The sequence below is a fragment of the Pseudochaenichthys georgianus genome, chromosome 10 (assembly GCF_902827115.2).
Source record: "Pseudochaenichthys georgianus chromosome 10, fPseGeo1.2, whole genome shotgun sequence".
Lineage (NCBI taxonomy): Eukaryota > Metazoa > Chordata > Actinopteri > Perciformes > Channichthyidae > Pseudochaenichthys > Pseudochaenichthys georgianus.
The window spans coordinates 25,349,493-25,368,196 of NC_047512.1; the positions used below are offsets into that span (position 1 = coordinate 25,349,493).

At 40.7% G+C, this 18,704-nt stretch overlaps 1 protein-coding gene across 2 annotated transcripts in view; it reads right to left on the bottom strand.

The window, feature by feature from the left end:
• The window catches only part of nlgn3a (neuroligin 3a), a 158,656-nt gene that overhangs the window by 124,772 nt on the left and 15,180 nt on the right, over window positions 1–18,704 (bottom strand). The gene's annotated exons all lie outside the window — the stretch shown is intronic.

Sequence of the window (18,704 nt, forward strand, 5' to 3'; positions counted from 1 at the left end):
CTGAAAGTAAACACAGATTCTAGCCTGCAAAGCCTGTAACAAATGTATGGACAACAGACAACAAGGAAGTTGTGAACATTTACTTTAAGATTAGTTTCATTTACTAGGAAAACATAACTAAAATCCAAGAGCAGGAGTCATACACAGAAACATAATAGCTTAATAAAAATGTCATGCCCGGCTTAATGTCATGCAGTCTTTTCCCTACACCTCCCTTCGGTAGAGATATGAACAAGATACAATTTAAATGTAATCTCCCCTGTTTGCAGTTACAAGAGATCTCTTTTTGGGATGAACAGGAGAAGAACCAGAGGAGGATGAGGCTACAGGCTGCACAGCTAACTCTAATGACAGTGCTTAAAATGCTAATAAAGAGTCCCATGGTGAACCAGTGGTGTCAGGGACAACACCTTCCCACACTGCCTGATCAATTTTCAATTTCTGTGGCTAAAGGGTCCCCCTCAGCCTTGTGCGCCTACTGCAGTATTCATTCTAATAACAATGGAGAAGAAAAGCCAGCATTTAGAGGAGGATATTGCATTCCAAAATGACTGTGTAAATGATTTATAATGTATCACAAGCTGTTGGAAGGCCACTAACCACTGAGAGAAAGCAATCCTGACGTTCCTGGAGGTGCTGTTATCGCTAGGCAGCTTTCCCTATTTGCGGCAGACATGGAGCTATGGAGAGCCTTCCTGTGGAAGTTGTGAAAGTCCACCGATACAGTACATTTTGTAAACATGTCAGGTAAACCCACTCTCACTGAGGCCACACCACTTGCATGTGTGTGGTGGACAATTCGGCTCTGGTGCAGTGAGCACCTGCTAAGTGATAATGCATGAAAAGCCATCCATATCCAATCTGGGGACTAAAAGGCATGCATTGCTGGAGGCTAAGGGCTTGCAAAGGTGTCAAAATGTAGAAGAGTCAAGCTAACAAAGTCCCTCACTGCTCAACGGGATTCCTTTCTAGCAGGAGCTGAAAACCTAGCAGACGACTCTGCCATATCCTTTTCAAAGACTATATGAACTATATTGTTGAAAGTTATTCTCTCCTGTTTATTTTTCATAAAAGACAAGTGTAAAGTATCGACCAGTGCTACATACCAAAGCATTTATAGGCTCAGCTACAGTGAAACACTTGAACCGGACCTTTATCAGAGTACAAACCGCTCAACAAATAACACCTACAAAAACATATATTAACTATTTAATTACATTACATAACAAAAACTTCCACATAAGTTTCGATTCAGCTTTTGTTAAAAAACTATTCTATAAAAGTGTTCATCAAACGTTATGGTCATTTAAAAGGCTGTATTTGATGTGCTGTTTAATTGTATCGCCTTATACACAGAGATTTTTATAACATGTATTCCATCCCATTTATATTCACTCCACTTCCATCAATAAAACCTATTTACAGTATATCAGTGACAAAATATTGGAAACACCTGTCAGTATAATGCTATAAAATGAAATAGCCCCGCAAACTACAGCCTACAAAATGACCGTTAAGTTGAATAAACACCTCTCCAAAACAGTTTAAAGGAGAGGTGTCATGGCCATTTCCACTGATCATAATTCCATTGTTGAGGTCTACTAAAATAGAAAAATACTGTGCAATTTTCCAAACTCACATTGGTTTCGCATACAGCATCTCTGTAAAGTATGTGTATTCAGCAGTATTCACTCTCTCCACTAAACGGCTCGTTGCAGCTCTTGCCCCCCCCCCCCTGTGTGCTCCGATTGGTCGGGACCAGTCGGGACGTTGTGAATCGCGCTGAGCTCCGTGGAGGTGTGATTTCCTTGTTTAGCGATACACAGCCAAACACAGCCAAACTCACCCTGAGCACACACAAAGTCACAGCCGAAGTAAAAACAATAAGTGTGGCTTGATATTGAGAAGAAAAAGGTTGATAAACGCTGTGAGAATGGGTCTGCAGAGAGAATTTTGCAGCGATCCCAACTGTCTGTTATCAGCCTGCAGCCAGCGAGGAGAGATCAGCAGAGCTGCCTGCACTGAGTGTGTGTGTGTGTGTGTGTGTGTGTGTGTGTGTGTGTGTGTGTGTGTGTGTGTGTGTGTGTGTGTGTGAGGAAGTCGTGGATTGGTCAATTTGGACCAATCAGCAGGGGCTTAACGTAACGGCTCCGCGGACGTAATGTCACGGCTCCACGGATTGGCCCATTTGGTTCAGGGTACCGCATGACCGTATCGCGTCATAGTTCTGGGCGTGGCTACTGGGTGCTTCTACGACACAGCACCCAGGAAGTAAAAAATGGACAATGAGGTTTCACCAACGAGGCGTTTTGGGGAGGTATTTTCTGTTTTAGAGTTTTACTTGCTACAGGGTGTACTTTGAGGGTTTTGACTCTGCACACCGCTTACATGCATAAAAACCTTCATAACACACAAGGGGACGGGTAATAACCGGAAAAGAATGACATGTCTCCTTTAAACTGAAACTGAACATTAAAGAGTTGCAAAGTGAGATAAGCTTTTTCTGGCACCCCTGGTGCTGGAATTTCTCCCACAGCTAATATAACTTTACTCACATTTAGAGCTCTTCTATAGCGCGGATCAGCATGAAATGCTCCTGCTTAAATGATCAATAAATAACATTAAGAACAGGAAATATGTGGTTCTTAGATAAAAGGTCTTGAGTACATCCCTGGATACATTCAAACTTGGAGAGATGTTAATTATAGCTACCGAGGTGAATTCAAGCAACAAACATCAGTTCAATAGATTATATTACGTTAGGGATTCGACTAACAGGGGGGCCCGAATGGGCCTACCTGGAGGGGGATGTGCGAATGCATGGGGTTAATCCCGACTGTTGGTTTAAGCTTAAGGCATTTTTGACTGCATAAATTAGCCTAGCGGCTAACAACCTGTTCTTTACACACAGCTCTTCTAATATTTGTTGATTTAAGTAACTGCATCTCCTGACAGAATACCGCGGGTACATTTCAGAATGCCTGCATGCACAGGTACAAGTGTAAAACATGTCACACTGTTGGAGGAGCCTGTGACCTAAGTTTTTCATTGCCATATCTACACTGTAGCTAATGTGCAAATGACAATAAAGCATTGAATTGAATTGAAAACATGAATGGGGCAAAGCCTGCGAGCTAGTTCAGGCAGTCAACTCGAGCACTTATGCTTATTCATACCTAACGCCCCCTTGCCACTCTACAGCCAACCAAACAGAGTCTCCTTAATATGCCGCTCTATTTAACCTGCCAGATCTCTCTCTATGCATTGCTTGCTGCTGCTTTGCTGCAGCTACCTCTACGTCGCTGCTGCTTGCCTGCCCCACCACCAGCTTCCACCCCAGCTTCCACCTGTAGGCTCGGGGGTTAGTTATTTAATCATCACTCATCGTCCTATGTATATATGTGGAGTGATGAGGCCCGAGCCTAGACGCCAAACTCAACTATATGCTGCTTCTAATAAACCAACACATCCTCACTCCCAGGTCGGCCTATGTTGACGTTATGTCAAGTCCCCTGTGTCGGCTTTTTCCAACGCAAGGGGGGCCCTTAGCGTACATTTTCAACTTTCCGGGATGTCCATAGGCTTCTATATAGCTCCCTAAACGTATGTTGTAGAGGACTTGAGATCGCGAGCGAATGCTACCCGCAGATCCATTCTCACAGCGCTTATCAACGTTTTTCTTACTCAATATCAAGCCACACTTATTGTTTTTACTTCTTTATTTTAATTGAATAATGTAGGACTTTTGTTGCCGTCAGTTCTGCGGCGGGATTTGACGCTCATGGAAGCACGGCATTCGTTTGTGTCGGTTGCCCTTAAAGGCAATGTGAGCGTCCATTCTCATTGGATAACGGAGAATTGTACACCCGGAAGTAAGTATTCCCCTTACTGTCGATTGATTTTACAGTGATATCTGCACTACTCATGGACTAAAAAACACCAGATTATCCTTGTTAATTACACAACATTGATTGGTTTAAATTGTGTGCAATGCTTTTGTATTTTTCCCCTTCGATTCGGAGAAACAAATATTTTTTCGGAGTAAAGGATGGCAGAAGACACTACACTACCCAGAATCCCCAGCTATCGTTTGGACTACACCATGTGCTCTGTTTTACAAACCCCGTGATAGTCCTCAAGCTCTGTGATTGGAGAGTGTGCTCCGAGGGTTACGCCGAGCCTCGAACAGCACTTGAAATGGGATGGAACCACAGCAGACTGTCCAAAACTGGATTTGAACGGGTCCACCGCGTCCCCCCCTCCCCCACCCCGTCCCCAGAACTACACATGCTGGCTATTCTGTTTTGCAACATGTTCTCTATCTATGGCACGTCTCTACTGGGAGTTGTAGTTTTAAAAGACGTTGTCGTATTTCCCACAATAAGAAGTTGCCAGTATTAAACTGTGTACATCCCTGGAGGTTTAGGGGACAGGAAACACTCACATTTAAAACATATAATTAATAAATGGGTGAAAATTGCTTGTGCCCATAATGGGCAGCATTAATATATATACACACATGCCAGCTAAGGTCAGAAGAGCTTTATTTAACAGCTGGTCTTATGTTTGTGACCCCTCCTGTTGTTAATTGATAACATTACATTACATTAATTGATAAGCCTGAAACATGCACGTGTCAAGGTTCCGAGGCAAATTTTGCAAATATGGCAGTAGCCATCGATCAGCTTAAGATAAGATATACTTTATTGATCCCAAGTTGGAACATTTGCATTACATCAGCATGTGTAACAGTTAAATATGCAGTGGTGTTTATTTGTAAATCATTTAGTATAATCACACACATTCTGTGTTTTATATTCAACAATTCTGTGTTCTTTATTTATTGATTGTTCAATACCTGACAAGGCCGGAGATGAAATATCTACATACATCTTATAAGAGTATAATACATTATGTATAATATCAGTTAAAATAAGTGCTTCAACATAGTTAACATTGCTGGAGGTATGCACACATATTGATAGATGTCTTGTAATGCACTATTGAGGAACCTGCGACCCAAGTTTTTCATTCAGTGCAGAACTACACCATAGTTGTGTAGGCCTATATGATATGTCAATAAACCTTAGAAAATCTTGAAATCTTGAAAGGGATGTGCAAAATAGTCATTACATACAGTCTTTAATGAACTATTAGTAGAGAATAACGAGTAATGAATATACTTTATAGGGATCCTATTAATATCTAATAATAAAAATAATGAAATTCAATAACATGCTTTAACCACTAGGTGTCCCTTTATATCAGCTGTGCACCTTTATGGTGTAAATACAGCCTATCTACCAATTGGATCAAATATAAAAGTCAGCCGAATTAGTGTTGATACTGCAAGGAGACGTATTGTGTGAAAAGAAATGTAAGATGTTGTTTAATGGCTGATATATTTATGATCCACGTCACGTTTTCAGTTCCTCATGTTTGTCTAGAAGTCTTCTCATCAGGGCTCTATAAATATAGAACTACGGCAGATATGTAATATTTAATGCAGCCGAACCGTGTATTACAATGCCGTTATGTGATGACTTTCAGAGAAAAGCAAGCACACTCGGAATAAAGTATATATATATTTTTGTTTTTAATTTTCGGTCTGTTTCCGGTATTTGTTAATGACGATGTGCTGTGAGATGTGAGACTGGAATTGCACAGGGGAAAATAACATAGGCTATCTTTAGATGCGGATTTTGTTAAACTAATATGTTTGCGCTGTGGACCAACACTATACATTGACGGGGAAGGGGGTAGCAATAAACATAACACCATTAAACAGTTACACAACATAACAGAAATAATATCGATAGCAGCGTCCCTAACAACCACCTTGGTAACAATGAAAACGTTGGACGCAATTTCCTGAAGTAATCTTCGTAATAACTAGCAAACTAAAGATCATGTACATCCACTGCACACATAATCTGAAATAACAACTCATATTTCTCGCATCAAATGACATCAAAACGCATTTTAATGGCCAAACTAACTTTAAAATAGGCATTTTCCACCTAGAATAAAACGAAGTTCGGCCATGTTTTTTTTTTCTGCAGGGAGAAATGTGAAGATCACATGACATTAAACAGAGCACATGGTGTAGTCCAAACGATAGCTGGGGATTCTGGGTAGTGTAGTGTCTTCTGCCATCCTCTACTCCGAAAAAATATTTGTTTCTCCGAATCGAAGGGGAAAAATACAAAAGCATTGCACACAATTTAAACCAATCAATGTTGTGTAATTAACAAGGATAATCTGGTGTTTTTTAGTCGATGAGTAGTGCAGATATCACTGTAAAATCAATCGTCAGTAAGGGGAATACTTACTTACGGGTGTACAATTCTTTGCCTTTAAGGGCAGTCGACACAAACGAATGCCGTGCTTCCATGAGCGTCAAATCCCGCCGCAGAACTGTCGGCAACAAAAGTCCTACATTATTCAATTAAAATAAAGAAGTAAAAACAATAAGTGTGGCTTGATATTGAGTAAGAAAAACGTTGATAAGCGCTGTGAGAATGGATCTGCGGGTAGCATTCGCTCGCGATCTCAAGTCCTCTACAACAAGGGTTCCCAAACTTTTCAGCCCGCGACCCCCAAAATAACAGTGCCAGAGACTGGCGACCCCCCACTATCACGTGGTGACTGGAAGAAAAAGAAAACAACAAGTCCTCCAACTCATACGACCAAATGGGTCGATTGTTTAAGCACCAGATTACGACCCATAGCCACGTTTTAAAGTGTAGCACCTCTAGTGGTCGTGTAAGAAACAACATGCTCCCGTTTATTTACAAATAACCCTCTCTGGAAAATCCTAAATTGTAGGATAGTTTGGCCATTAAAACGCTTTATGATTAGATTTCTAGCGAGAAGTATATATTGTACTTTTAGAATCCACGTCCAGTCGATATGTAGGATCTATAGTTTGATAGATATTACGAAGATGATTTGAGATTTCGTCAGGAGAACGTGTATATGCGGCAAGCTTCCATGTAAAGTTACGGGTTGAAAACAGTATTTCCGGTCTCGCCGTTTTCATAATAAAACCAATGATCAAATGATTTAACAGTGATATCTGCACTACTCATCCACTAAAAAAACATCAGTTTATCCTAGTTAATTATACGACATTAATTGGTTTAAATTGTGTACAATGCTTTTGTGTTTTTCCCATAGGTTTTTCTCTTTCGATTCTGAGAGACACATTTCTTTTTTCAGAGGTTTTGATAGGCTAAAATCACGCCGCAATGCACGTCGGGATATGGTGTTTATGTGATATGAAATCGGAAAACATTAAAAATAATAATAATAATACTTTATTCCGAGTGTTCTTGCTTTTCTCTTTGAAGGTCATCACATAACGGCATTGTAATACACGGTTCGGCTGCATTAAATATTACATATCTGCCCTAGATATGTATTTATAGAGCCCTGATCAGAAGACCTTTTGACAAACTGGAAGAGATGCCGCCAAAACTGAATACGTGACGTGAACCATAAATATATCAACAATTAAACAACATCTTCCATTTCTTTTCACACAATACGTCTCCTTGCAGTATCAACACTAATTCGGCTGACTTTTATATTTGATCCAATTAGTAGATAGTCTGTATTTACACCATAACGGTGCACAGCTTTTTAAAGATATTACTGATTTTCTGAACTACCTTTCCAACTCCTCATGCAGTTGACTGTTACAGGTCTATACAGGTTCATGGTACAATGCATAAGCTTCACATCGAGAGACTGAAACTGTATTTTCCTTTACCGTTCTGTTTTAAACTCACAATAAAGTGAATAATCATATTATGTACGATATTATTATGTTTTATTAACTAGACCACTGGTCTAAACCGCACCTCCTAGTGGTTAAAGCACGTTATTGAATAAGTTATATTTATTTAGTTATTGATGAAAACATTTAAATATTAAGAGTAGCCTACATACAAAATAGGGGTCAATGATAGAAATATAGAATGGAAAATATCTAGAAGATACTGTAGTGATCTCTACAATAAAACAGTTTAGTGCAGGACGTCCAAAGATATTAACAGGAGGATGTGCAAAACAGACAAACTGATAAGGCTGCATTTTACTCAGGTGTAACTAAAGTCTGATTTAAGGGTTGTTTATATTTCACATCATTAATCAGAATCTGCAAAGTAACAAAAATAAATGTAGTAGAGTAAAAATACCAGGTTAACCTCTGAATTGTAGTGGAGTAGAACAAAGTAGTACATGCTGCTGTAACAAAAACATTTCCCAAATTGGGATCAATAAAGTATATCTTATCTTATCTTAAGATGATCGATGGCTACTGCCATATTTGCAAAATTTGCCTCTGAACCTTGACAAGTGCATGTTTCCGGCTTATCAATGAACAACAGGAGGGGTCACAGACATAAGACCAGCTGTTAAATAAAGCTCTTCTGACCTTAGGTGTCATGTGGGTATATTATTTCACCATTTATTAATTATATGTTTTACAATTGATAACACCACTGTGTTTCGTATCCCCTAAACATCCAGGGTGTACATGTTTAATACTGCCAACTTCTAATTGTGGGAAATACGAAAACGTCTTATAAAGAGACGTGCCATATATTGCGAAACACACAATAGCCAGCATGTGTAGTTCTGGGGGGGGGGGGGGGGGGAGGGAAGCTGGAGCCGGGGGCTGGACCCGTCCAATTCCAGTTTTGGAAAGTCTGCCGTGGTTCCATTCCATTTCAAAGAGCTGTTTGACAGCGTAACCTTGTCGCACTGCCACTCCAACATCCAATCACAGGGCTTGATGACTAATCACGGGGTTTGTAAAGCAAGGCGGATGTTGTAGTCCCAAACGATAGCTGGGGATTCTGGGTAGTGTAGTGTCTTCGGAAACTGTAGTGTCTAAACTCCTAAAAAACTATTTGTTTCTCTGACTCGAAGGTTAAAAACACAAAAGCATTGTACACCATTTAAACCAATCAATATTGTGTAATTAACAAGGATAAACTGATGTTTTTTAGTGGATGAGTAATGCAGATATCACTGTGTAATCATTTGACAGTGAGGGGAATATATCCGGTTTTATTATGAAAACTTCGAGACCGGAAATACTGTTTTCACCCACGCTAACTTTACATGGAAGCTGCCGCATATACACGTTATCCTGGCGAGACCTCAAATCATCTTCGTAATATCTATCAAACTATAGATCCTACACTTCCACTGGACGTGGATTATAAAAGTACAATATACACTTCTCGCTAGAAATCTAATCAAAAAGCATTTTAATGGCCAAACTGTTCTACAATTTAGGATTTTCCAGAGAGGGTTATTTGTAGATAAACGGGAGCATGTTGTTTCTTACACGACCACTAGAGGTGCTACACTTTAAAACGTGGCTATGGGTCGTAATCTGGTGCTTAAACAATCGACCTATTTGGTCGTTTTTTGTAGGAGGACAGGCTGAAAGAAAAACGTGTGCACATGACGCACGCACTAATAGGCGTATCCAAACACGCGCATAACGACAACACACAAGAACAGAACAGCCTGACAACCATGATATGATTTTACATATTGCAATTTAATATAAGATAACAGCAGGACTCGTGAGTCAAAGTAATCTCCATGTAAATTAGGAGAACATTGTTGCGGTGTAAACTTTAAAGACATAAACTGTAGTAAACATATGAACATTGTTGCGGTGCATATTTTCAGCGTTAATCTCACCTAATGACATACTTGCCAACCCTCCCGATTTTCGCGGGAGACTCCCGATTTCATAGCCCTCTCCCGATTTCCTCCCGAGGTCATATTTCTCCCACATTTCTCCCGATTTCTGACAAAATCAGATTTACTCAGGACTGTTTCCACTCGGACTTTAATACAGCTACACCATTGTTTGCTCCAGCGGGGTGCAAAACAGCATGTCCTCATCAAGTTTTCCATCAAAACTGTATCTGGCGAAAACAAGCAGTTGGGCAGAGTTTGACATATCTGTGGATTCGTCTAACTGCAAAGCATATTTCCCTTTCTTCACTCTGTCAATCAGCTGAGACTTGATATCCTGGGCCATGTCCGTGATGCGCCGGGATATGGTCCCGTCAGACAGCGGCACTGCTTCCAGCTCCCGTGCCTGTTTATCCCCATGCATTGCCCTACTCATAGCGATAGCATCAGGTTTAATTAGGGTTTCTCCGATTGTGTATCGCTTTTTTGCCTGTGCATTTAAATATGCCACCTCATATGATGGCTTTTGAGCCTTGGTAAGGATTGTTGCTTGGTTAGTTCTAACTTTCTTTTGGCCTTGCAATTCTCTCTGCTTTCGGCGGAAAAAATCTGCTGGTTTAGTAGCAAGAGAGGGGTGCTTCGTGTTTAAATGTCTGCGCATTTGTACGGGCTTTAAGCTCTCATGTGCAAGAACCTCAGTGCACACTACACATTGGGGATGTTGTGCTTCATTGATAATGAGGCTGAATCCGTACTGGATGTATTCCTCTCGATACTTGCGACACTTGGATGAAGGCTTGTCTGACTGCTTATGGACCGCCTTACGGTTGTCGTCCTCCTCCTCCTCCTCCTCCCGCGCAAGAAGTCGACAGCCTTTGTGATGGCGGCTCTCCGCTCTCCTCCGCAGCCTTCTCCGCTGGCCTGTCTGGCTTCTCACTAGTTGGTATTACCAACGTTTCATTTTGAAAAATGTATTAAAGATCTGTTCAGAAGAACTATACTAGTATAGTTGATGTGTGTTTTACTGATATTACTGTGGTGCTGTAAAGTGACCTTTGAGCTGCAAATGACTGTCGTAAATCTGTCAGAATCAAAATTCCTTTATTTGTCCCGCTTACCTATTAAACAGACTTACATAATACAAAATGTCTATGCACACGTTATTATTATTAATAATAATACAAATAATAATTATTTAAAAATATATATATATTTTTTAAAACACCTCAGGGGTCACATCAAGAGGATTCTGAAAACATCTCGCGACCCCCCCGGGGGAACCCACTTTGGGAACCCCTGCTCTACAACATACGTGTAGGGAGCTATATAGAAGCCTATGGACATCCCGGAAAGTTGAAAATGTGCGCTAAGGGCCCCCCCCCTTGCGTTGGAAAAAGCCGACACAGGGGAATTGACATAACGTCCACATAGGCCGACCTGGGAGTGAGGATGTGTTGAATAAACATGTTAAAGAAACACAGGAGTTGTTTGACTGAAATTAGGTAATACCTTTTTCAAGGAGGTGGGGGCTCTGGGGGTTAAAATTGCACTTCTGGTGGTTTATATTCACAGGTATAGCAATAGCATAGTATTGAACTTGTGATTGTGACTGGGCTCTTCACCATGGCAACCGCTGCCCAGTTTTTAGACCTGTCGTCTAAAGGAAATTATGTGGAAAACATGATTTCTCAGAAACTACAACTAATAACAATGGATAATGGATAAAATAATAGAAAATAGTTAGACATCGAAGAGAGAGAAAATGGTGGGAAAGACTTTAGGCGAATTAGTAAAAAAATAACACGGAAGAAGGTGTTGGATGACCTTTGTCTAAATGTCCTCTTAACATAATGTTCAACTTGAATTGAAATTAATACAATTTATAATCCACACTGATTCCCTTAACAGAGAAATGTGTCTTCCCAAGAAAAGTTTCCAAAAGGGCACCTTATTATTCACCATGGATACAAGATTTTCAATTTCCAGTACGACTGATGCCAGATATGTTTAGATCTGCAAACGCAGCAGCAGAATAAGTGCGATAACACTAATTCTTGTCGAGATAAAATACATCAGGTCAACATTTTTAATCAGGACGTAGCAAGGACATAGGACAGTGTGATGGAGTGTGTGTGTTTAGAGGACACACAGCACAGAGGACTTCATCAGTCTCCCCTCCAACAGCATCTCAGAGGTCCTCTCGGCTCTGATCTCTCTACCTGCTGAAGCACTGCCAAGGGAGGAACAGAAAGAGACAGATTGCATGAGTTCTCCCTCATCATCCCAGAAATATTGATCGTCTCATCACCGTGGCCTTGCTGCACATAATAAATACAACTGTGATGTGGGCGGGGGGAGGATAGAGGGGCGCTGAGCTGAGTCTAAGGAAGGTTATTAGCCCTTAATGCAAGACGGCACTCCACGAGTACAAGCCGTAAAACGCCATCCTCCACAATTCTTCAGCTCCTGATTAACAGGAAATGTTCATTTCTGCCAGTCCCATCCTACTTCATCAATGTTCAAAAGCACCCCGACAGTACAACACGTGAGTTGTCCCCATGCAGATTCTGTATTTAGAAGAAAATACAGAGATTTTATTCCTCTTTATTTTGGTCGGAGCCCACAGCCGTGTAAGCTTAGTGTAGAAGACCCTTTGTTCTTTTACAGTGGAGAGATCTCTGCATTGCAAATGAGCACAGAGCCAAATGTACTCCTACGCCCCAACATCCCTTAGAGAGAGGCTGAATGGACTCTGTTAAAAAAGGAACCAATACAAGTTCTCAGTAGATGGAGTTTCTGACTCTCACCGCTCTGTTATTAGACTGCAACAAAGGCATTCACAAAGCTGCATTAGTCCTCCGGAACATCTAACTTCAAATGAAGTGAGCCACCCTGAACTGAGAGAGTGTAATCACTGATTACAAATGCTTCTGGTGCTGTTACATTTTAACAAAGGCTGAAAGTGCCATTATAGGAATGATAAGAGACAGGTAACAAGACAGGAAGCAGAAACCTATGTACTTGGGTGGTTACCTCAGCTGAACTCATTAAAATGTGAGAGGCAATGACATAACTTAATTTAGTGTCTTCACGTTCAATTTGTGTTCCAGAAAGTCTAAATCGGTGCTCCATTTTGAGACAAGCTTAGCTTACGTTAGGATCGCTCCCTGGCTCCTACTTGTCAATAACTCGGTAGATATATCTGTAAATTGTCCGCTCACACATGTTTATTTCTAAATAGGCAAACATGAAATTCAACACAGAGAAATCAATAAGGAATGTACACACATACTGCACGTCTCCTCTCACCGGCACGCTCTGCATACAAGCTCCCTGCCTTGACGAACAACAGTCCGCCATATTAAAACAAGGAGATTGGCATGTTTCAGAAACAGCATTCATAAAATGTCAAAAGCAAACTGGGACTTCATACGGCTCCAGCTGGGAACCCGTGCTACAATAACAGTGAGGGATGAGGGCCCACACTTCCGCTCCTTTGCTTTTTCCATCAGACACAGAGCCTGTGCAGTCATTATTACTTAGGAGATTTGGCATTAAATCAAGGACAAAGACACAGCACATTCCGACTGCTAATCACCGCGGAGATGCTGACATATTTCTAAAGAAACGAAAGGGAGATGGTGAGGAATGAAGGCGCCGCTGCTGTGGACGCCTGCTAAGCCGTGTCTCCACTCCTTCTCCTGGCTGCTGGATAAAGGCTGCCTTGAGTATCATTACCAGCCAAACGGCCAAGGAAACACGGAGGGGTGAGCTTGGCAGGCCAAATAAAGACAGATTCCAGGTGAGTACATGTTGAGATGAATCCTGCGGCTACACAGCAAATAAATAATGGCCATTCTGTTAAATGCTGACGGTGCTTGAAACAACTATTTGATCTTGGTGACTAAAATGACAGATTTGATCTAGAAGTCCTAAAGCTGCAGGTTGAGGCAGTCGGCCTGTCCCTACATCTATATTGCCTCTTTTTCTCTTGACTGGTTGTCCATCTCTAAGAATGTCAGATACGATTTAGGCATTGATACGATATGTGAAACAATATGTTGGAGAATAGGGATATTAATCAAAGCAAACTGACTCAATTAGACGGAAAAGCACTAGGGAGCTTACTTATTTCTTTTTTAAATTGATAAATAAAGAAATTTCCCCAACAGTTCATCATCCTAACTCTTATTGATCCACTGCAGAGTCCCACTAGACAGTCCTACTGAAAAAAACTCAAAGTAGCAAATCACTCAAGTAGCCCACAGGGATTCTTTGAGAAGAGAAGCTAGTATTGGGTCTGTCTCTAATTTTGCTGTATGTAAACACATTAGGGCTTACACATGGTATACTCATTATCCACCCTCCAACAGATGCCAATTGCAGAGCGGGATTTGATCTCTGGACAAAGTGTTTTGTGTGCGATTCCTATCACCCTGCCAACACAGCTCTAAAGTGCTGCTAACGAAAGAGGTAAAAGCGGTATTTGTGATGTCTTCAAGAAACAACGGCAAATCATTTACCACAAACAAGGGAAGTCTAATTAAAATAGGACACTTGTGTTTATTCTACTCATTTCAAATAATCCAGTACAGACCATTTCCCATTGGATATCTAGGCGGCTTGGCTCAGGAGGTAGAGAGGACTTCTGGTCTAGTCAGAAGATTCTGCTGGGGGTATCCTTAAAGAAAGACAATGAACCCCTAACCGTTAGCGAGGAGCAGGTGGGCACCTTGCATTGCAGCCTCTTCCATCAGTGTATGAATGAGTGTGTGGATGTTGGCTTGTGTTGTTAAGGGTTTTAATTGGTCTGTAGATAAATAAATGCAGTCTACTTACCGTTTGCACATATTGTTGCATTTTATTGAACTCAGCACTGGTTTGGTCGGTAAAATATTCCAGTAAAATGTCAGGGATGAGTTGACATGGAATTATATCCAACTGACCTTCCCATAAGCCTCAGATGTACTTAGTTTTAAGTGCTTCAGTTACAGTGCAGCATTATTTCAGTGTAAGCATGTGGATTTTTCAGCATTCATCTCAAAGCACCGCTGTGTAAGTACAGCCACAGAAAGCAAATTACTGTAAATGGCTGTACACCCTTAGTGTTATCATCTTCAACACCAATTTCACATGAGTATTGCTCAGAGTCAAAGAGAAGAAGAGTGGACCAGATTTTGCTTCAATGTGTTTCATTTCAGCATCATGACTGGGTAAATATCCAAAGAGCATTTTCATCAGGCATATTATTACAAAATGTCAGTGAATCAGATATTTAATGCTTACATTACTAACACAGATACCTTTCTGAGTGTAGTTGGTCATATCATCACACATCTACGAAAGTGATACACATTTGATCGGACTTGGTGAGAACATGTGAAAAGGGATTGAATTCCTAGAGAGGATATACTTGAACATAACAAGGAGAATTCAGCAGATATTTCAGGCTGCTGCTCTCATCTCCTTCACTGTGAGGACAGCACGTATAACATGGCAGCACTAACATCAATTTCTGGCTTACAGTTGAAAGGAGGATGGATTTTTAGCCTTCTGGTATGCATCCCTAATAAAGATCCAGGCAAGTGCAAGGATCCTGAACAGCGTTGGCATGGCTCGACGTATATAAAGCAAATAAAAGTTTATGACAATCACTTCAAATGCGATTTGCTGTGTATTACTCGTGATGTAATGTTACAGCAGGAGTAACAAAATGTTGCTTTCCATGGACTTCACCGCCAGTTGATCGGAGTTACTACGTGAGAAGAGAACTCACTTAACATTAATATTGATTGGTGTTTGAAATTAATGAGAGTATGCATTTTGGATGAATCCCTATTTCCAATTTGATCTCTGTATTGAATGCTTAAAGCATGTCTTTTTTAAAGTAATTTGTTTAACACTATGCAGCACATTGAACATTGATACAAGCCATACCAAATAATTGACAGGGATGGGAGAAACATTTCTCTCTTTTTCTACACTTGACAAACATATAGAGTTGAACTGTGAGTTAATTGAGGTCTGGCTGGTAATTACAACAGGGAGTTGATCTCTCACAATCAGAGCTCTAAGTTCACTGGCACTGCATTATAAAATCTGAGATGGATCGGCTCCTATGGCTAGTATTGACCTTTCTACTCTGGGTTAAGGAGACCATGTAGTCGTACTTGGCCTGAATAATCATTTGTAGAGCTTGTATCAAATGCAGTTGCAGATATGCAACTAAGAGTAAAGCCCACTGCAGAGCAACTATTTTCACAGAATAAAAGAGTTCCCCCAGGCCTGAGGAATGGTTTGAATGATAACGTGATTGACATCGTCATTGCAGCATACAATATACATCTAAAACTGGATGTGCGTAATTTACAAAGCAGTAATTTCTACAATTTGGTGGATATGTCCTGCTTAGGATAGAGAGAATGCAGTATTGCGGTTTTAATATGCTGCCCATTCACCAACACCCCATCACATAAGCTAAAACACAAACAGAAGTATCCTCATAAACCATACAAAGCCAGTCCTTTGAAGAACTGATCATCCTGAGGACAACACTTAGCTATGCACCATTTCAAAAGCAGTGAAGCCCTGCACTGAGTGCATGTAATTCACCACTTTCATCCACTGCATTTTGAATTATGTTTATGCAGACCATGATTACAAATTCAGATCAACTTGTCCAGAATAATGTTAAATTAATTTCTTTTTTATTTTATTTTTTTACAATAAAGCGCTGTTGGCTCTTCACTGTGAAATGTAAAAGCCTTGGGCATTTGTGTGTGTGTATTATGTACTGTTAATATGTTGAGAAAATAAATCTGTTCATGGCCTCATGAGCAAAATAACAGCTTTAATTTAAGGTAACTATAGAGGCTGCAGTTCTTAGGGGAAATTGAAAGATCAGCTTTATCAGTAGGTGTGAAAGGGCTCCAAAGAATAACACATTTACCAAGCGGAGACATGACCCAGATGCTGCCTGTGAAATTAATGAGCTAACAATGCATTAGGTGCGTTAGCATTTGCAGCAGTTACTGTAATGTGCAAACCCAGAGACATTCCACATTCAGGTAAAACATGGTGTTAGACTGCTAGTCTTAGGGAATTCATTAATCCGATCTGATTTATACGTATCACTGAGTGTTGCATCATACTGTAGAGAGCAGTTTGTAGCTGCCCATTTCCCTTGAGGCATATGCTTTAAATGGTGCATGTGCTTTACAAACTGTCCTAAATTGTACGCCCTAGAGTCATTAATCGTGATCGATGATCAAATGAGACGTGATTAATTTGGAGAAAATAACATGTTAATGAAGTCGGCAAGGCCTAACACATTATTCTGATGTTTCCTTTCAAAGACCCCCAAAGACATGGCTTCTTTTCAGAGTGTTCACAAAAGCCAAAAGCACAGTGGTAGACTGATGCTATTGACATGCAAATGTCTAGTTGCAGAGAAGTGAGAGGTGCCAAAGTGTACTGTTGTGTGACAAGCAGGATTTCTGAATACATACTGTAGCTAAAAGCCCAGTTGTACACAAGTGAGCTTGACATCAGCATATATATTCTTATATGAAACATAATGGGCTCATGAGCATTATGGTGTTGGCCCTATTTACAGAGGGAGCACAGGGTTACTGGAGCCTAATGACAGCAGATTAAATGGGGTCTGTCCACTGTACATGATGCCTGGAGTTTTATGGGAGCATAATAAGTTTGGAATCGACTCGACAGTGATGTGCTTTTAACTAAAGGTCAACAGTAAACAGCGATGTGAGCCACGCTTGATTACTATATCACAACATCAAAAAAGATGCTGCTGCACTAATGAGGGGGTGACCTTCATCTTCAGCGTAAACAAAGACCAAACGAACACATGCCGCGCCACATGGCCTCTATCGGCTATTAATAAGAGGTGAATAGCTCTTTAATATCCAGAAAGACTACATGGCATACAATATTTGACATTTCAGATAAAGGTTTGCTGTGAAATGCCATCTGATCTTGAAAACGAGCTGTATAGTACGTCACAGCATCAGGAAAGAATGAAGATAGATTTCTAAATCTAAGAAAAAATATAATCCTGACTGCTTTCATTTCAACAATTAATAATCCACATCAAAAAAATATGACGATCGGAGATGTTAATGTGGTTTGCAGCATTGACATGTTAATTCATCACATTACAGGCTCATTCCGAGCTCCAGCCAGGTGGATTTAGAGGAGATGTGGAGGGATTAGTGAGGTGATATCAATCGCCGCGGTTGAACCTCCCCTTTATCCAACTGCATCACAGCCCCTGGCTTTCCCCCCATTGATCCCAGGCAATAGGGCTGAAGCTAAATGCTAGGTTTTCCCTTCAGGGAATCTGAAAGCTTTTGAAAAAAGATAGATTCATTAACAATTCAATGTAAGGATATATTCACATTTATCTTTACATGTTTATGGTGTCCAGTTATTTGAATGTGTTGCAGAGCAAATGAAAAGGCTTCATTTGTGTAGCTTGGTTAAAAAAAGAAAGAAACCATCAGAACCATGTCCTCCAGGCAAAGAAAGCAGCTGTTTTCCTCCAGAGACTCTCCCATTTGTCTGCATAGAAGAGCCGCCGTCTTACTGCTCACTGCATTTACACATTGATATTCTAGATATTATTAGAAAGGCCAAAGACTCCTCCAGACTGTGATGAGCTCCGAGGGACAATGTAAACATGACAGCGCCCTTTCTTGAAGAAGTCTGTAAACAACAGAGGAGACCAGCGCTGTCTTGTTACCAAATCTGCATTTGTGTAACTGAGGGGCAAGACCGGGAAGACATAATGTGACTTTTCAGATATGAAAGGGGGTGGGAGTGGTTGTGTGAGGGGGTGAGTCAGAGACGTGCCTCAATATCACACATGGAGGAGGGAACATGTCCCCTGACAACAGTCCTTTGGGTTCGCCCTGGCAGATATGTCTACTCTCCATTCACTATTTCTAATCCTGTCT